The sequence below is a fragment of the Pristiophorus japonicus genome, chromosome 14, assembly GCF_044704955.1.
Source record: "Pristiophorus japonicus isolate sPriJap1 chromosome 14, sPriJap1.hap1, whole genome shotgun sequence".
Lineage (NCBI taxonomy): Eukaryota > Metazoa > Chordata > Chondrichthyes > Pristiophoridae > Pristiophorus > Pristiophorus japonicus.
In genome coordinates, this window is record NC_091990.1 from 65,888,560 (window position 1) to 65,908,600 (window position 20,041).

The window sequence follows — 20,041 nt, forward strand, 5'->3', positions numbered from 1 at the left end:
GTTTTCTATGTTTCTATGTTTACATGTAGATTAAAGTCGCCCATGATAACTGCTGTACCTTTATTGCACACATCCCTTATTTCTTGTTTGATGCTGTCCCCAACCTCACTACTACTATTTGGTGGTCGATACACAACTCCCACTAGTGTTTACTGCCCTTTGGAATTCCGTAGCTCCACCCATGCCAATTCCACATCATCCAGGCTAATGTCCTTCCTTACAATTGCATTGATTTCCTCTTTGACCAGCAATGCCACCCCGCCTCCTTTTCCTTTCTGTCTATCCTTCCTAAATGATAAATACCCTTGGATTTTGAGTTCCCAGCCTTGGTCACCCTGGAGCCATGTCTCCGTGATGCCAATCACATCGTATCCGTTAACTGCTATCTGCGCAGTTAATTCATCCACCTTATTCTGAATACGCCTCACATTGAGGCAGATAGCCTTCAGGCTTGTCTTTTTAACACACTGCCTCTTTTGAATCTTGCTGTAATGTGGCCCTTTTTGCTTTTTGCCTTGGGTTTCTCTGCCCTCCACTTTTACTATTCTCCTTTCTATCTTTTGCTTCTGCCCCCCTTCTATTTCCCTCTGTCTCCCTGCATAAGTTTCCACCCCCCTGCCATATTAGTTTAACTCCTCCCCAACACACAAGCAAACACTCCCCCGAGGACATTGGTTCCGATCCTGCCCAGGTGCAGACCGTCCGGTTTGTACTGGTCCCACCTCCCCCAGAACCGGTTCCAACATCCCAGAAATTTGAATCCCTCCCTTCTGCAACATTTCTCAAGCCAGGTATTCATCTGAGCTATCTTGCGATTCCTACTCTGACTAACATGTGGCACTGGTAGCATCCTGAGATTACTACTTTTGAGGTCCTACTTTTTAATTTAGCTCCTAGCTCCCTAAATTCGTCTCGTAAGACCTCATCCCGTTTTTTACCTATATCGTTGGTACCTACATGCATCACGACAACTGGCTGTTCACCCTCCCTTTTCAGAATGTCCTGCACCCGCTCCGAGACATCCTTGACCCTTGCACCAGGGAGGCAACATACCATCCTGGAGTCTCGGTTGCGGCCGCAGAAACGTCTATCTATTCCCTTTACAATTGAATCCCCTATCACTATCACTCTCCCACTCTTTTTCCTGCCCTCCTGTGCAGCAGAGCCAACCACGGTGCCATGAACTTGGCTGCTGCTGCTCTCCCCTGATGAGTCATCCCCCTCAACAGTACCCAAAGCGGTGTATCTGTTTTGCAGGGGGATGACCGCAGGGGACCCCTGCACTACCTTCCTTGCACTGCTCTTCCTGTTGGTCTTCCATTCCCTATCTGGCTGTGCACCTTTTACCTGTGGTAAGACCAACTCACTAAACGTGCTATTCACGTCATTCTCAGCATCGTGCATGCGGAAGCAACACTGATTCCCGGGAACAGAGAAGGGTGAAAGGAGGAAGGTAAGGGAGACTAAGTCGGATAGCGATAAGTCTGCAGATGCGGAGAAACCACCTCCCGCTAGCCTATACCCCAACATAGAAGAACTGTGGAAGGCTAGTAATCCCCTCGACTAGGGGTGTGGCCAGGATCCGGGAGTACTCCCCGTTAGAATCTCATCAACCCAAACTCCCGGGGACCTGAGGCCACACATTCCGATTACGATACATTGTCAGGAGCGGGGCGGGGGGGGGAACATACAAAGAGATGTTGCTTTACTAGACACAGGGGCAGGAGTTACTATTATCCATGGAAATCCTAGGAAACACACGGGGACGCGTATGATGATTAATGGATTCGGAGGGGCAGAAACGCCCGCTGTCCGAACAACTATCAGAATGATGTTGGGAAATGGGCCTCCGCACTGGGTAACGGTCTTAATATCGGCAGTAAAGGAACATATTATTGGGATGGACCTTTTAAAGGGAACCACACACAACACCTTGTTCGGGCGATTCTCATTCGGGATACGGGTGATCACTGTGATTGCAGGGGAAGCGAAGTGGGAACCAGTGGTAATACCACGGCCATCGCGTATGATGACTATGAAACAGTACCGAATACCTGGGGGACACAAAGAAATAGGGGAAACCAGACAAGGGCTCTTGGAGGCGGGTATCATTAGACATGCGGTGTCCCCCTACAATAGCCCTGTTTGGCCTGTGCAGAAACCCGACAAAAGTTGGAGGATGACTGTGAACTACCGACAACTGAACAAATTTGTCCCTCCCCTGGCAGCCGCTGTCCCAGATGTAGTAACTATAACAGAGTGGTTGTCTGAAGAAGGTGCGGAGTGGTATGCAGTAATCGACCTGGCCAATGCCTTTTTCTCCATTCCAATAGCGGAAGAATCCCAGGACCAGTTTGCATTCACTTGGGAAGGGAGGCAATACACGTTTAAGCGCCTACCTCAGGGTTACCTACATAGCCATATCCTATGCCACGGATTGGTGGCCTGGGACCTGGACATGTGCACGTTGGCTCCTAATGTCTCACTACAATGGCATGGTGAGCTGGATGCGAAACGGGCATGAACATAACTGGCAAATAACTGGGAAAGACTTGTGGGGAAAGCACCTATGAGAACAAATATGGTCCAAAGCCCAGAAGATGAAAATAACTGTATATCATGTGGACGCTCACATGAAAAACACTTCAAAGACCTCTGAATATAATAACACCGTTGATAATATAGCCCGGGTACAGGCTGTCAAAGAGGCGGAAGAGGAAGAATATGTCATAGGCAAGTGGGCCCACCACAAATCTGGACATTTGGGCATTCAGGGTATGATACAATGGGCACGAAATAGGGGGTTACATTTGACTACGGACGGTGTTAAACAGATCATAAACACCTGTGAAATTTGTCAAAAGATGAAGCATTTTCCCCTACAACGACAACCATATTAAAAGAGGGACTCAACCAGCACAAATATGGCAAGTTGATTATGTAGGACCTTTGCCATTGCAACAACGGTTCCAATATTTGCTCACTGCGGTTGATACCTATTCTGGACTTTTGATCGCTTATCCAGTGACTAAAGCGAATCAACAAAGTACAATTAAAGGACTGGAGAATTTAATCACATACTACGGTGAGCCAGCAGAAGTACAGTCCGATAATGGGTCGCACTTCACAGGTCAAACAGTGCAACAGTGGGCGATAGACAACGGGATCTATTGGATGTTTCACATACCTTACTCTCCGCAAGCTGCAGGATTAATAGAACGCATGAATGGACTACTTAAGCAACAGATTAAAATATTAACTCCCACTAACACATTGCAAGGGTGGTTAAAGGTCTTACCACAAGCAGTGCGCAATCTGAATCACCGACCATTGCGGGAGGGAACTCCCATAAGCCACATGTTAGGCAAAGTTAGTGTCCCGACTATTGAAAAAGAAAATCAGACTCAGGACACAGTTTGTGAAGGGAGAAAAGTGTGGGTGCAGTACCCCCAGAAACCCTTACAAGCAGGGGAAATCTTAGCGAAAGGAGAAGGAAACACTTATTGGGTGCTCCTGACTGGTCAAGATATTCCTCTCTGTGTTGACAAGGGCAAATTGACTAAACGGGGCTGAATTAACATACTTATGCTTCCTCCCACAGGAATTCTGCTCAAAATGGCGACTTACCAACTCGTGCTGGCAAGTCTCTGTGTCTTGTTATCTGTGACTGTGCTACTTCCATCCTCAAACACAGCATGGGATGGCCATACAGGGTGGCGGTTAGCTAACACTGATATTACTGCTTGTATGTATTCTTTGGTGTAGATTGCGGGCGTTGCTTGCGCATACTCAACGTGTAACTGATGCATTACGCCTTCAACGCGATTATATTACTTAGAATGTCTAAATATCAAGGGTGGATTGTAGTGTATAAGGTTAATCACATAGGGTTAATTATTATATACCGACATTTACAGTGTGTTTTCTGCTTCATGCCTCGTGGAATGTTGTGGATGCAGAGAGAGCGAGAGAGAGACCTGGATGCGCACACCATTTTGTTTATGGGACGGTCGGCGCCTCGAGGTCTCATGCTTTGTGGAAGAACAGCTGGGGCCTTACAGATTAGGAGTTGGCCATAAGCCACATGCACCCATGTTTGTTCAATAGTATAAAGGAATGAAACTGTCCAGTAGCTCTTTGAGCTTCACCTTGGACCGTGATTCGCGAGCAGTGCCGGGACCCCCAAGGCTCCTGACCAGCCGTCGTTGCGGAGTTCCCGATGGGCCGAAGGCTGTGAGCTTTGTTACATCTTATCATATTTCTCTTTTCTTCGTAAACTGTATTATGTTTCTTTTCTCTCATTAAATGGTGTTTTATCTTTACTTCATTTGTCGTCTCTTATTAAACATTCATCCAGATCCCGAACCTGGGTCTATTATTATCAATCCAAAACAGTTACGCGCCACACCAAATCGAACGACAGGATTAATCCCCTATGAGCTAATGACTGGATGAGCAATGAAGTTACCCGAGGGGATAGTTACAGGAGGGGCAGAATTAGGACCATTATGAGATAGAATCAGGAAGTATGTGATGGAATTGAGTAGGCAGCTGAAAGAGATGCTGCAGGCAGTAAGAGATAGATAAAGGGAAGAGGATGAAGATAAAGGGACAAAACCCTCGGCGGTAGTGCCGGAGGTTGGAGTGAAGGTAATGGTTAGAGAATTGCCAGGAAAACCTGGATTCGCCCCACGATGGAGCAGACCATATGAAGTAATAATCAGTGGTGACACATGTGTGTGTATGAATATGAAAGGTGGGGGCCGATGGAAACATTGGTCTCAGCTGAAAGAATATAAGGGTGTGGCTGATGGCGGAACCTAAGATACTCCCGGTAATCGAGTCCTTAAAATACGCCTTAAAATATAAGGAATGGAGGGATGCATTGATAGATGGGCTTTTCGGCGGACTAGGATTAATATTTGCAATACTAGGGATACTTGCCATAATGAAATGGATCTGGGAAAGGTCACATGTCTGGAGAAACGGTGCAAATGATCCAGTAGAAGTAGAAATGGTAAGAATCTAATTAAAAACCTAGAATACCCAGGATGTGTTTTATCAACAGAATGTATAGAAACGTGATCACCACCACCCTTATGATTCTACAAGAACAAGCTACAAACCTGCCCCGAGGGGGCCCAGAAGCATATGCTCACACCGGAGGATACAACAACTACGTAAAGCAGCCCTAGGGGCCGGCATCCGAGTGTCAGGAGCATTTATCTTGAAGCCACAAGATGAATGGGTAACAAAATGTTACCTGAATATTGTAAACCAGGCGAATTAATCTCAAGAAAGCGTGTGGTAGTTAAATCTGGAACAGAAGTAATAGTACATTTTCCAGACCCAGACAGGGACACGGTCTCAGAGCCATCCTCGTTAAAAGCCATAGAATGGGTCATATGTCAGGAAGAGAGAAAGTGTTCAGGTCCATCAGTGATGATTTATTGGCAAAAACCTATAGTCACGACCCAGGACCAACAACACGACCACCAATTACTTGCCCCCTCCTTACTGAAGGTTCGCCTGGTGGGTTGGTGACGAGATCGGAGGAAATGTTGTTATTTGACAATGTGCAGCATGAAATGTTACCCGTGATCATAAATTTAACAGCCCTATACCTGCCAGAAAAGTGTAGCCCCAAGACTAAAGTGTTGTGCACACGGTTGCTCGACACAATCCTGAGAATAACTAGTGACGCATCAGGAGCAAGGGAGTATCACAGGCAGCTGAGACACAAAGGAGGAAGACAGAAGAGATCTACAGGGAATGACATACTAACTGGAGTAAGCACAGAGCCCTCTCTAGTAAATGCACTAGATATACAGGTGATCCAAGCAGGAGTAAATAGTTTAAGGGGAACCAAGGAGGTCCTAATGAGGAAACAGGCCAGGATAGGGATAGAATCTTCAGAGTTAGGATCTAAAACATTCAAAATACTGCTAGAGGGTATATCCGTATTGGAAGGCAATGCACGAACAATTAACGAGCTAAATAAGCAGGAACGAGAGGACGATGCCGAGGACAAGAAAAGAAGATGCCTATGGGGGATGGATGTTCGGTCAGGTGAGACACAATATGGATCAGATACAAACCGGGCAAGTTCCAGATTGGATAAATAGAGCCCAGTTGAAAGAAATGGCACAGCACACTGGACCATTAGACGCCTGCACCCTGAAAGGAATGACTAGGGTGTATGCGGTTACAGGAGGATGTAAGGGGAAACAAACCCATATGGTAGGGATAATACTAGTGATCCCTGTAATAAACCAAGGCTCATATCCGTATCTTCAATATGAAGTTGAAAACATAGGGATAATACGAGGGGAAGAGTACATCCACCATTACCCGATAGACCAATATGCGATCAAAAAGAATGGAAAGATAAGGAGAATATCTTTATCCGGGTGCCGGAGAGAAGGAAACCTAACTATATGCCCTCACCCAGTGGGAGACGGGAGCAAGGATAGCTGTGGGTTTAACAATACTACAGAAGGATGTGTCATTGGAATAAGCCCTGCCCGAACCGAACCCACACATTACACCTATCAAGGACAAGGAGAATATTGTGTGGTAACTAGCCAGATATGAGGTCTTGCACTTTTACCGGGAATGTTTAGTCAAAGCCTGCGGTCACGGTGCACGTCTTTTGGTAAAGAATGATAATTATCATAATAATCCTGATTACATCTGTCGGTCATGTGTTGTATACGTGTCTGTGACAGTACCTAGCAATGATCTCATGCCATGTTGTCCTGTCACCTTTTACAGAAGAAGCTATCGACGATGAGGTTCGTGCAGAGGCGAACGGGTAGGGGGTCACCAGTCCCCAGGGACATCACAGAGATGGAGGAGCGAGTGCTAGCACTTGTGGGGAAGCACCCCCGGACAGCCACAGATGCATCTGCAGACCCTGAAGTGATGCCACATGAGTAAAGCTTACACCATTGCGTAATGTAAAGTCAATAGATGCCAAACCCACTCATATCCGAACAATCATATATGATAGATGATTTCTAAAATTGTCATAGAAATAATGCTGGCCTAATGAAAATCATTGCAATGCAAATGTGTTGATGGTCATGAAATGTGATGTCTGTGATGATTTTGATAGCGGTGGTGCTTTTGTCGTGCATATGCTGTGTGTAGCGCTGGACTCACCTTGTCACCCTAGCACCCACCTTCTCCTCTAATAACCTCATTTGTGTTTTTCAGCTCAGCCAGCAGCGCATCCCAAGGCCAGAGGGTGGGGGCGCGAGGCAGGAGTCGGTGGATGATCCTACATCTGGTGCTGAGGAGCTCCGATTCTCGCCCGTCAATCCGCTGGGTCTGTTCTCCACGGATGAGAGCACGGACTTCAAGGAACCTGCATTGCCACGCTCCAGTAGCCATTCCTCCCCAAGGCCATTAGTGTTCTTCCAGTCATTCCCACCTCCATTCTTGAGGTACCAGCCCCAAGCATCTCACCACAGAGCACCCCATTTGTCCCCAGGATAGTGCCGACCCAGCGAAGGTCTCGTGGATGTGGAAGGTCTGTTCCACGAACGCCACATGACAGCGGAGAGATGGTACAGTTGTCCAGGAGGACTGTAGACATTGGTGACCAGCTCATCGAAGCACTTGGGGACATATCCTGACACCTGGCCACCATGACCGAGTACATTCCGCGGATGGCGGAGGCCCTGGATGCGATAGCCAGGAACACTGTTGCCACAGGCCTCCCAATGGTTCCCGAGCGCGGCACTCCACCCCTAGGTTCCACACCACCACTGCGAACAACAGATGAAAGGAAGGACCAAGATCCTGCTTCTGCATCAGAGAATGTTGCCCCCTCGGCACACCCCACTCCCGTACCCATGCAACGACCGCATCGGCCTTCATCCGCGCCACCCCCCCCCAATGAGGCACCGCCTGAGGAGCTCCTCGGCCAGGCACTGTGGAGCGAGGACGGGAAGAGGTAGAGGTGGGGAGAAGGAGAGGGGGGGGAAGGAAAGTGAGGTGCATGTGCGCAGGTGATGGCTGTGTTATATCTCCATCTGGGTGTATGCAATTTGTTGCAATGTATGGGGGCTGGAGACCGCGCTCCTGCTTTGCCTTTGTATTCTGTGTTGCTGGACATGTTGAACATGTGATTGGTGTCAATGGTGGAAAAAGTGGGGTGTGCGCGGGGGTTGGATGTTATTGCCTGTGATACTTATGATTTCAGACCAATGTTTGGTATAAAATTTTTGTTATTGAACATAACCTTGTTGCGCATTGTCTCAGATTGCTGCACTGTTATACACTGGTGATTCCTTAACATGAAAGGGTTAAATACAACTTAACATCAATCAATGTAAACTTTAACTGGCACCAAGGTGATGGGCATCATCGATGTCTGAGCTGCACACACGTAGCAGTGTGTCAGCGTTGTCATTCTCATCAACGCTCTTTCAGGCAAATCGTTCAGATATCAGCTCCTCAGGTAAGAGTGGGATTTTAATAATGCCAGCCACACCGCTGGCATTCGTTCAGAACAGTTCCACATTTTGTGGGCGGTTTTTTGGGCGAGCGATATTGTGGGCGATATGTGTGCGAGGTGGGGAAAGTGACGGTGGGCGATCTTCTGGGCGTTAGTTTCGCCAAATGTGCACTTTACAACAAAAAAGTGGACATAGAAACATAGAAACATAGAAAATAGGTGCAGGAGTAGGCCATTCGGCCCTTCTAGCTGGCACCGCCATTCAATGAGTTCATGGCTGAACATGCAACTTCAGTACCCCATTCCTGCTTTCTCGCCATACCCCTTGATCCCCTTAGTAGTAAGGACTACATCTAACTCCTTTTTGAATATATTTAGTGAATTGGCCTCAACAACTTTCTGTGGTAGAGAATTCCACAGGTTCACCACTCTCTGGGTGAAGAAGTTCCTCCTCATCTCGGTCTTAAATGGCTTACCCCTTATCCTTAGACTATGTCCCCTGGTTCTGGACCTCCCCAACATCGGGAACATTCTTCCTGCATCTAACCTGTCCAGTCCCGTCAGAATTTTATACGTTTCTATGAGATCCCCTCTCATCCTTCTAAACTCCAATGAATACAGGCCAAGTTGATCCAGTCTCTCCTCATATATCAGTCCTGCCATCCCTGGAATCAGTCTGGTGAACCATCGCTGCACTCCCTCAATAGCAAGAACATCCTTCCTCAGATTAGGAGACCAAAACTGAACACAATATTCCAGGTGAGGCCTCACTAAGGCCCTGTACAACTGCAGTAAGATCTCCCTGCTCCTTTACTCAAAACCCCTAGCTATGAAGGCCAACATACCATTTGCCTTCTTCACCGCCTGCTGTACCTGCATGCCAACTTTCAATGACTGATGTACTATGACATCCAGGTCTCGTTGCACCTCTCCTTTTCCTAATCTGCCGCCATTCAGATAATATTCTGCCTTCGTGTTTTTGCCACCGAAGTGGATAACCTCACATTTCTCCACATTATACTGCATCTGCCATGCATTTGCCCACTCACCTAACCTGTCCAAGTCATCCTGCAGCCTCTTAGCATCCTCCTCACAACTCACACCACCACCCAGCTTAGTGTCATCTGTAAACTTGGAGATATTACACTCAATTCCTTCATCTAAATCATTAATGTATATTGTAAAATGCTGGGGTCCCAGCACTGAACCCTGCGGTGCCCCACTAGTCACTGCCTGCCGTTCTGAAAAGGACCCATTTATCCCGACTCTCTGCTTCCTGTCTGCCAACCAGTTCTCTATCCACATCTGTACATTACCCCCAATACCATGTGCTTTAATTTTGCACACCAATATCTTGTGTGGGATCTTGTCAAAAGCTTGTTGAAAGTCCAAATACACCACATCCACTAGTTCTCCCTTGTCCACTCTACCAGTTACATCCTCAAAAAATTCGAGAAGATTTGTCAAGCATAATTTCCTTTCATGAATCCATGCTGACTTGGACCGATCCTGTCACTGCTTTCCAAATGCGCTGCTATTTCATCTTTAATAATTGATTACAACATTTTCCCCACTACTGATGTCAGGATAACCAGTCTATAATTACCCGCCTTCTCTCTCCCTCCTTTCTTAAAAAGTGGTGTTACATCCGCTACCCTCCAGTCCATAGGAACCGATCCAGAGTCAATAGACTGTTGGAAAATGATCACCAATGCATCCACTATTTCTAGGGCCACTTCCTTAAGTACTCTGCAGACTATCAGGTCCTGGGGATTTATCAGCCTTCAATCCCATCAATTTCCCTAACACAATTTTTCCTGCCTAATAAGTATTTCCTTCAGTTCCTTCTTCTCATTAGACCCTCGGTCCCCTAGTATTTCCGGAAGGTTATTTGTGTCTTCCTTAGTGAAGACGGAACCAAAGTATTTGTTCAATTGGTTCACCATTTCTTTGTTCCACATTATAAATTTACCTGAATCTGACTGCAAGGGACCTACGTTTGTCTTCATTAATCTTTTTCTCTTCATATAGCTATAGAAACTTTTGCAGTCAGTTTTTATGTTCCCAGCAAGCTTCCCCTCATACTCTATTTTCCCCTCCTAATTAAACCTTTTGTCCTCCTCTGCTGAATTATAAAATTCTCCCAGTCCTCAAGTTTGCTGCTTTTTCTGGCTAATTTATATGCCTCTTCCTTGGATTTAACACTATCCCTAATTTCCCTTGTTAACCACGGTTGAGCCGCCTTCCCCGTTTTATTTTTACTCCAGACAGGGATGTACAATTGTTGAAGCTCATCCATGTGATCTTTAAATGTTTGTCATTGCTTATCCACCGTCAACCCTTTAAGTATCAATCGCCAGTCTATTCTAGCCAATTCACGTCCCATACCATCGAAGTTACCTTTCCTTAAGTTCAGGACCCTAGTCTCTGAATTAACTGTGTCACTCTGCATCTTAATAAAGAATTCTACCATATTTTGGCTGCAGAGAGTCATGGCATCAGCCCAGCAGTCAAGTGGAGTGCCGGGCTGCCAGATCGCGGCACGGATCCCATGGTGAAGGATTCAACTTGCCGCGACCGGTAAGTTGCATAATTTTTTTTCCGTGCACGCCACCTCCTTTTTAACTAGCACCTCGCAGCTTCAGGGGTGCTCTCGAATATTTGCTCCAAGGCAAAAATGGGTCACTGTGCACGGTGATGACACCGTCATCGTCATCATCACGGGCGCAGCGGAGTGGGACGCTACCGGTTATCACCGCCGCTAAACTCCCGTGGAATTCAACGAGAGTCGTTAGCGGTGCCGCACCAGAGCAAAAAGTCATTTACGCCCGAGGGGATGCTAATGGGAGGTGCAAGCAACCCCAATTTCTCCCCTATAGACTTTGTATCAGTAACTGGTACAGATAAAAGGTGTGTGTGTAGGTAATACATAAAATAAAGCAGATTTTAAATGTAATTGGAAAAGTGGTGAATTTACAATCTTATGCAAGTTCAGTGGAAGAGCTGTGGAATCCCTGACAAACAGTGCAATTGGTGCTTACAATGTGTTTCTGAGATTTATGCAGCTCTTCCATTGAAGTTAATACTAAACAAGTGAGAGTATCTCTGCAGAAATGCACCCTAAGGTTTGAGACTGAAAAATGTAATTGGTCATATTCAGGGACTGAAAGCAAATTGAACCAGTAGAATGAGTGCTGAGACTGAAATTGTTATAGTTGATGACTTGATTTGGTCTGTGTCATGTATGTACATGCTGTTTGTAGCCACCAGGTGGCGTCATTGTTGGAGACCACTGAGCAACATGCACATGGTGCTGCTCTGGTATAAAAGGCCAGCCATTTTGTGAGTGAGTCACTTTGGGACTAAATAAAGCACAGGCAAGGTCGTACTTTGCTTAGTTAAACAGTACTCATTATTGCATACATAACATTTGGCGACGAGAATACAAGAACCTTTGTTTGCAAAATGAGCATGATTGGATTTTTAGAGTGATTTGTGGAGGGAGAAGATTGGGCAGACTTTGTGAGCCGTTTGAACCAGTACTTCGTGGCCAACAAAATGAAGGGGTCGACGATGCAGATCGGTGCTGGGCCGTGTTCCTCACCGTGTGCGGTTCAAAGATCTACGGTCTGATAAAGAATCTACTCATGCCTAGTGATCCAACAGAGAAAACGTACGAGGAGTTGTGTACATTGGTACGGGAGCACCTCAAGCCAGACGACGGCATCATCATCTCGAGATACTGGTTTTATACACACGTTCGATCGGAGGGCCAGAGCACGGCGGAATTCGTTGCCGACCTGAGACATCTAGCGGGACCGTGCAAGTTCGGGACGGTGTTGGCAGACATGCTGCGGGACTTCTTTGTTATCGGTATCAACCACCAGGTGATCCTGCGCAAACTTCTGGTGGTGGAGGAGTTGGATTTAAAAAGGGCCATCCAGATCACTCGATCATGTATGATGACGGACAGGAGTCTAAAGCAAATAGCGGTGAAGAACCGAACCTCGGCAAGTACTGTAAATGCGATTGATTCGGCGTTCGGCAGAGCGGCACATGGCAGGGCCTATCCGGCTGCGTTCGCGAAACCTGTGGCTGCCCAAAGCCCGCCAGCGGGAATGTATCCGACTTCTCCGTGTTGGCGTTGTGGGGGAAATCATCGGCACCAGCAGTGCTGGTTTAAGCAATATAGTTGCAAAGGCTGTCTGAGAGTGAGGCATCTCCAGCGCAAGTGTCCGCAGATGAGCAAGCGAGCTGCGACACACCACATGGAGGATGAGAGTCAGACTAGCGCGGATCCAGATACGCAATCCGAGATGCCAAAGGAGGAAGTATATGGACTGTACTCTTTCATAACCAAGAGTAAACCAATTTTGATGATGTGACTTTTTTATCGATGGAACTGGACACAGGGGCGAGTCAATCGATCATGAACAAGAGGGCATTTAATAAGCTGTGGGATACTAAGACTGTGAGGCCCAGGCTGAGCCCTGTTAATGCCAAGCTGCGCACCTACATCAAAGAACTGATAAAGGTGATTGGCAGTGCACAAATTAATGTGTCGTATAACGGTGCGGTTCACGAGTTACCGCTGTGGATTGTTCCAGGCAATGGCCCAACGCTGCTTGGCAGGAGCTGGTCGGAGAAAATCAGATACGACTGGAACAAAATAAAGGCGTTGACATCAGAGGAAGATACATGTGCCCAAGTATTGAGCAAGTTCCCCTCGCTGTTCGAACCGGGTATCGGCAACTTCACGGGAGCAAAGGTGCAGATCCACGTGGACTCAGATGCAAGACCCGTCCATCATAAAGCTCGGGCAGTGCCGTATATGATGAGGGAGAAGGTAGAAATTGAATTGGACAGACTCCAGCATGAAGGGATCATATCACCGGTCGAATTTAATGAATGGGCCAGCCCCATTGTTTCTGTGCTGAAAAGTGATGGTACAGTCAGAATCTGTGGCGACGACAAGGCTACAATCAACAGGGTTTCAAAACAAGATCAGTACCTGTTACCGAAGGCTGATGATTTGTTTGTGACGTTAGCCAGAGAGAAGTCATTCACAAAACTGGACTTGTCGTCGGCCTAGATGACGCAGGAGTTGGTCGCGATGTCGAAGAGTCTTACATGCATGAACACGCACAAAGGACTGTTTATTTACCACAGGTGCCTGTTTGGAATTCACTCGGCTGCAGCAATATTGCAGAGGAATATGGAAAGTCTACTGAAGTCCGTCCCCAAAACCGTCGTGTTCCAAGATGACATCCTGATCACCGGTCGTGACTCCAAAGAACATCTGAACAACCTGGAAGAGGTTCTACTGCGTTTGGACAGAGTGGGACTTAGACTTAAACGCTCGAAGTGCATCTTCATGGCACCAGAGGTCGAATTCCTCGGGAGGAAAATCGCCACTGATGGCATCAGATCTACTGACGCGAAAATCAAAGCCATCAAAAATGCACCCAAGCCGCAGAACGTGACGGAGCTGCATTCATTCCTGGGTCTACTCAACTACTTTGGTAACTTTCTACCCAAATGGAGCACCTTACTTGAACCACTGCACATGCTATTCAGAATAGGCAACAACTGAGTGTGGGGCGCATCGCAAAACAGAGCTTTCGAGAAAGCCACCAATCTGCTTTGCTCAAACAAGCTGCTGGTACATTATGACTCATGTAAACGTTTAGTTTTGGCCTGTGACGCATCGTCATATGGAATTGGTTGTGTGTTACAACAAGCCAATGAGTCGGGGAAACTTCAACCTGTCGCGTATGCATCCAAAAGTTTGTCTGAAGCAGAAAGAGCCTACAGTATGGTAGAAAAAGCTTTAGCGTGTGTGTACGGTGTTAAAAAGATGCATCAATACCTGTTCGGTCTGAGGTTCGAATTAGAGACCGATCACAAGCCGCTCATTTCATTGTTTTCCGAGAGCAACGGTATCAATACCAACGCTTCATCCCGCATCCAAAGGTGGGCGCTGACATTATCTGCCTATGATTATGTCATTCGACCTGGCACAGAGAATTGTGCCAATGCTTTGAGCCGGTTGCCGTTGCCCACACCGGAGGTGGAAACGCCACAACCGGCAGATTTAATGTTAATCATGGATGCTTTTGAGAGTGAAGGTACCCCTGTCACGACTCAACAAGTTACGAGCTGGACCAGCCAGGACCCGATGTTATCGGTGGTAAAGGGTTGCATCCTCAAAGGGGATTGGTCTGCCATTCCTAAACAAATGTGCAAGGACGAACTGTCTATTTAAACAGATTGCATATTGTGGGGCAATCGTGTTCTAATCCCCAAGAAAGGGAGAGAGAAGTTTGTGCGTGAGTTACACAGCACACATCCTGGTATAGTGATGATGAAGGCCATTGCCAGGTCCCACGTAGGGTGGCCAGAAATTGATTCTGAGCTGGAAGCATGCATCAGTGCAACACCTGCATGTAGCTCAGCAAAGCACCAGCGGAATCACCACTGAGCCTGTGGTCATGGCCATCCAAACTTTGGTCCAGGATCCATGTAGATTTTGCAGGTCCCTTCCTGGGCAAGATGTTTTTAGTGGTGGTGGATGCTTATTCGTAGTGGATAGAATGCATAAGCATGTCATTCAGTATGTCTACGGCAACCATAGAGAATTTCAATGTCATGTTCGCGACACATGGTCTGCCTGACATAGTGGTGAGCAACAATGGGTTGTGCTTCACCAGTCAGGAGTTTCAGGAGTTTGTAAAACTTAATGGCATAAAACATGTAAGGTCAGCACCGTTAGATATGTGAAGAGAAAAAGATTAGTGAAGACAAACGCAGGTCCCTTGCAGTCAGATTCAGGTGAATTTATAATGGGGAACAAAGAAATGGCAGACCAATTGAACAAATACTTTGGTTCTGTCTTCACGAAGGAAGACACAAATAACCTTCCGGATGTACTAGGGGTCTGAGGGTCTAGTGAGAAGGAGGAACTGAAGGATATTCTTATTAGACGGGAAATTGTGTTAGGGAAATTGATGGGATTGAAGGCTGATAAATACCCGGGGCCTGATAGTCTGCATCCCAGAGTACTTAAGGAAGTGACCCTAGAAATAGTGGATGCATTGGTGATCATTTTCATTTTCCAATAATCTATCGACTCGAGATCAGTTCCCATGGATTGGAGGGTAGCTAATGTAACACCACTTTTTAAAAAAGGAGGGAGAGAGAAAACGGGTAATTATAGACTGGTTAGCCTGATTTCAGTAGTGTGGAAAATGTTGGAATCAATCATTAAGGATGAAATAGCAACGAATTTGGAAAGCAGTGACAGGATCAGTCCAAGTCAGCATGGATTTATGAAATGGAAATCATGCTTGATGAATCTTCTGGAATTTTTTGAGGATGTAATTAGCAGAGTGGACAAGGTAGAACCAGTGGATGTGGTGTATTTAGACTTTCAAAAGGCTTTTGACAAGGTCCCACGCAAGAGATTGGTGTGCAAAATTGAAGTACATGGTATTGGGGGTAATGTACTGATGTGGATAGAGAACTGGTTAGCAGACAGGAAGCAGAGAGTCGGGATAAAAGGGTCCTTTTCAGAATGGCAGGCAGTGACTAATGGAGTGCCACAGGACTCAGTGCTGGGACCCCAGCTCGTTACAATATACATTAGATGAAGGAATTGAGTGTAATATCTCCAAGTTTGCACATGACACTAAACTGGGTGGTGGTGTGAGCTGTGAGGAGGATGCTAAGAGGCTGCAGGGTGATTTGGACAGGTTAGGTGAGTGGGCAAATGCATGGCAGATGCAGTATAATGTGAATAAATGTGAGGTTATTCACTTTGGTGGCAAAAACACGAAGGCAGAATATTATCTGAATGGCGGCAGATTCGGAAAAGGGGAGGTGCAACGAGACCTGGGTGTCATGATACATCAGTCATTGAAAGTTGGGCATGCAGGTACAGCAGGTAGTGAAGAAGGGAAATGGTATGTTGGCCTTCATAGCTAGGGGATTTGAGTATCGGAGCAGGGAGGTCTTACTGCATTTGTACAGGGCTTTGGTGAGGCCTCACCTGGAATATTGTGTTCAGTTTTGGTCTGCTAATCTGAAGAAGGACATTCTTGCTATTGAGGGAGTGCAGCGAAGGTTCACCAGACTGATTTCAGGGATGGCTGGACTGACATATGAGGAGAGACTGGATCAACTGGGCCTTTATACACTGGAGTTTAGAAGGATGAGAGGGAATCTCATAGAAACATATAAAATTTTGACAGGACTGAACATGTTAGATGCGGGAAGAATGTTCCTGATGTTGAGAAAGTCCAGAAACCGGAGACATAGTCTTAGGATAAGGGGTAGACCATTTAGGACTGAGATGAGGAGAAACTTCTTCACTCAGAGAGTTGTTAACCTGTGGAATTCCCTACTGCAGAGAGTTGTTCATGCCAGTTGATTGGATATATTCAAGAGGGAATTGGATATGACCCTTACGTCTAAAGGGATCAAGGGGTATGGAGAGTAAGCAGGAAAGGGGTACTGAGGGAATGATGAGCCATGGTCTTATTGAATGGTGGCGCAGGCTCGAAGGGCCGAATGGCCGACTCCTGCACCTATTTTCTATGTCTATGTTTCTATGTTCAAGCCTGCATCCAATGGGCAAGCAGAACGTGCAGTACAAATTATCAAGCAAAGCATGAGGAGAGTAAACCAAGGGTCACTGCAGACCCACTTGTCCTACATACTGCTGAGTTAGAGGACAAGACCCCACACACTCACAGGGGTTTCACCTGCTGAACTCATGATGAAAATAGATCTTAAGACCAAGTTATCACTTGTACACCCGGATTTAAGTAATCATGTTGAATACAGAAGACAGAGTCAACAAGGGTACCACGATCGCGCATCTGTGTCATGCAAGATTTCTGTTAATGATCCTGTATATGTGTTGAATTATGGTCAGGGTCCCAAATGGATCGCTGATATGGTCATGGCCAAGGAGGACAACAGAGTATTTGTTATTAAGCTTAAGAATGGACAAACTTGCAGGAAACACATGGATCAAACAAAGCTGAGGCACACAGATGAGCCAGAGCAGTCGGACGAAGAAACTGTCGACGACCAACCAACCTACCAGCAGCCTTCAGTGGTCTCAAGGGTCATCAGTGAACCCGGAATTTCCATCACGGATTTGTTCAATAAAAATGGACTTGCAATTCCTGACATGGCCACGGCCACCCCCAACAAGTCAGCTATCCAGCCACCAGCCACAACAGACTCCGCACATTCACCCAAGGCCGGAATTGAACTGAGACGGTTAACCCGGGAGCATAAAGCACCGGACCGTCTCAACCTGTGAAAGACTGTGATAAGATCTCAGAGGAGGGTATTGTCATGTATGTACATTCTGTTTGTAGCCATCAGATGGTGTCATTGTTGGAGGCCACTGAGCAGCACGCACATGGTGCTGCTCTGGTATAAAAGACTAGCCATTTTGTGAGTGAGTCACTTTGGGACTAAATAAAGCACAGGCAAGGTCGTACCTTGCTTAGTTAAACAGTACTCAGTTTGAACCTTTCTTGCATACATAACAATCTGTAACTGGACAAACACAGTATACTGAAAGTAAAACCTGACCAGAAACAACACAAAAATGTATTTAAATGGTATATGCCATTTTTAAAGTGCAGATCAATTCACTGCAATAACTGTTGTGTTGGAAGGCAACAGCCGAGAATGCGCAGTGAAAAATGTATTTCTCTCACAATCCAGGGTACTTACCCTTCAGGAATTCCTGAATTAACATTTACCATTCAAGTAGAACAGAATCTCCTTCAATTTGTTTGCTGATGTAATCAAAATGTTTTTATTTTTGTTTGTTTTTCATACTGACAACGAATCAGCTGGAGCAATGGCCACTCAACTCCCGCCTCAGGCTGACAGACGTGGTTCCTGAGCTGCGTGAATTCCGTGGCTAAGCAGGGAAATTTTAAAAGCATAGGGAAACCGTTCTTGGGTGCCTGTAAAGTAACTCGTAACGATTTCAATTGGGTCCCCCGCCGCTGTAGGTCAGGTTGGTGCCAGGACACGCCTGTGGAGAAGTTGTGTGGCACGGACCCGAACCGTAGAGGCGGGCGACCTAATTAAACTCATTAAATCCATGTTGTCAGACTCCTAACTGAGTTTTTAACCAGACCTTTTCAATTTCACTGGATGACCACGGGAATCACACAGATCGGGAACCATGTTGGTGAAGCTGAGACCGAAGCTCAGTGGCCATTGATCGAGATCATTAATACAGAGCATGGAAATCCCAATAAATACTCCCACATGACCCCTCATTACTTGCCTAAGCGAAAGGCTCTTACTGACTCCATTTTGAGCACAGATTTAGGGGGTCGAAATTCGGTACCGTCATTTTTGATGCGGTGTCACCACATGAGAGAAACTTTTAGCGCCTCGCTTCAGGCGCGCTCCCCAAACAGGAAATTCAGTGTTGACGCCTCAAGAATTGATAGGAGTGTTAAATCCTGGTGTTGCACACTTACCCAGAGGTGGTACACTGTGCTAGTGGGCCGTTAAGCATGGGCTCAACATCCGGGCATTGGGCATAATTGGGAGTTCTGCCACAGATATAGTGGCACCACCGGGATTGAATTGGGCCAATGATTGGGCGCCTCAACGCCTCATGGCTATATTCGCTTCCTATGCACTCACTCAGAGTGTGAGCATGGCAGACCCAGCAGCAGTTCGTCAGCATGCCCACCAGTTCACAGATGTCGCATTGGATGCTCTCCTTGAGGCTTGGAGAGGCGTTGGCAGGTGCTGAAGACAGAGGCTGGGAGGAGATCCCAATCCAAAACATACCAAAGGCTATGGAGGGAGATAGCGGGGCGAGTGTCTGCGGGTGACATGATGCCACGGACATCGATGCAATGTCGCAAAAAGTGGAACGACGTGACATGGATAGTGAAGGTGAGTAACTTTAATTTCAAACTTCAACATGAAAAGCTCTGACACAATGTGCACGCTCTGCTCAATGTAACGTTTCCGAATCTATGCTCTAAGTGGGTGAGGCCACAGTCAAGGTTCCCATTTGCAGCCTCTCCCACTGCAAGGGCCTGCATGCGCTGTTAACCTTGCTGCTTGGCTCTGCAGACCCACCCCTTATGTTGTTTACTCCTCAGTCTTCATATGTGTCCAAGACGGCAGCCTCCCCGTTACTGTGTGGCCCTGGTACCCTAATTCAAGCATTGCCACAGCAAGTCCACACTGCAAATGGTAGCGACATCGAGCTGTGAAAACTGCCATAGAATAAATGGTACTAAAGTATGTAAGGCACTTTGGACACACTGATAGAAAGCCTCTACCTCCGACTTTCTGTTAAATGTTACAGGTGAAGCTTGCACACGACTGACGGGAGCAAAAGTGGACTGGTGGAAGGGAGCCAGACCTCCAAGTGCTCACTCCATGTGAGGAATGGATCGCTGCCCTGATGGGCTTCCAAGTTGGTACGATGGCGGTGGGTGTAGCCGAACCCCCCCTCGGGACAGTGACGGGATGTTGAGTTCCTTTGCAGTGACCTGCAGGACACTTGGCCCTCAC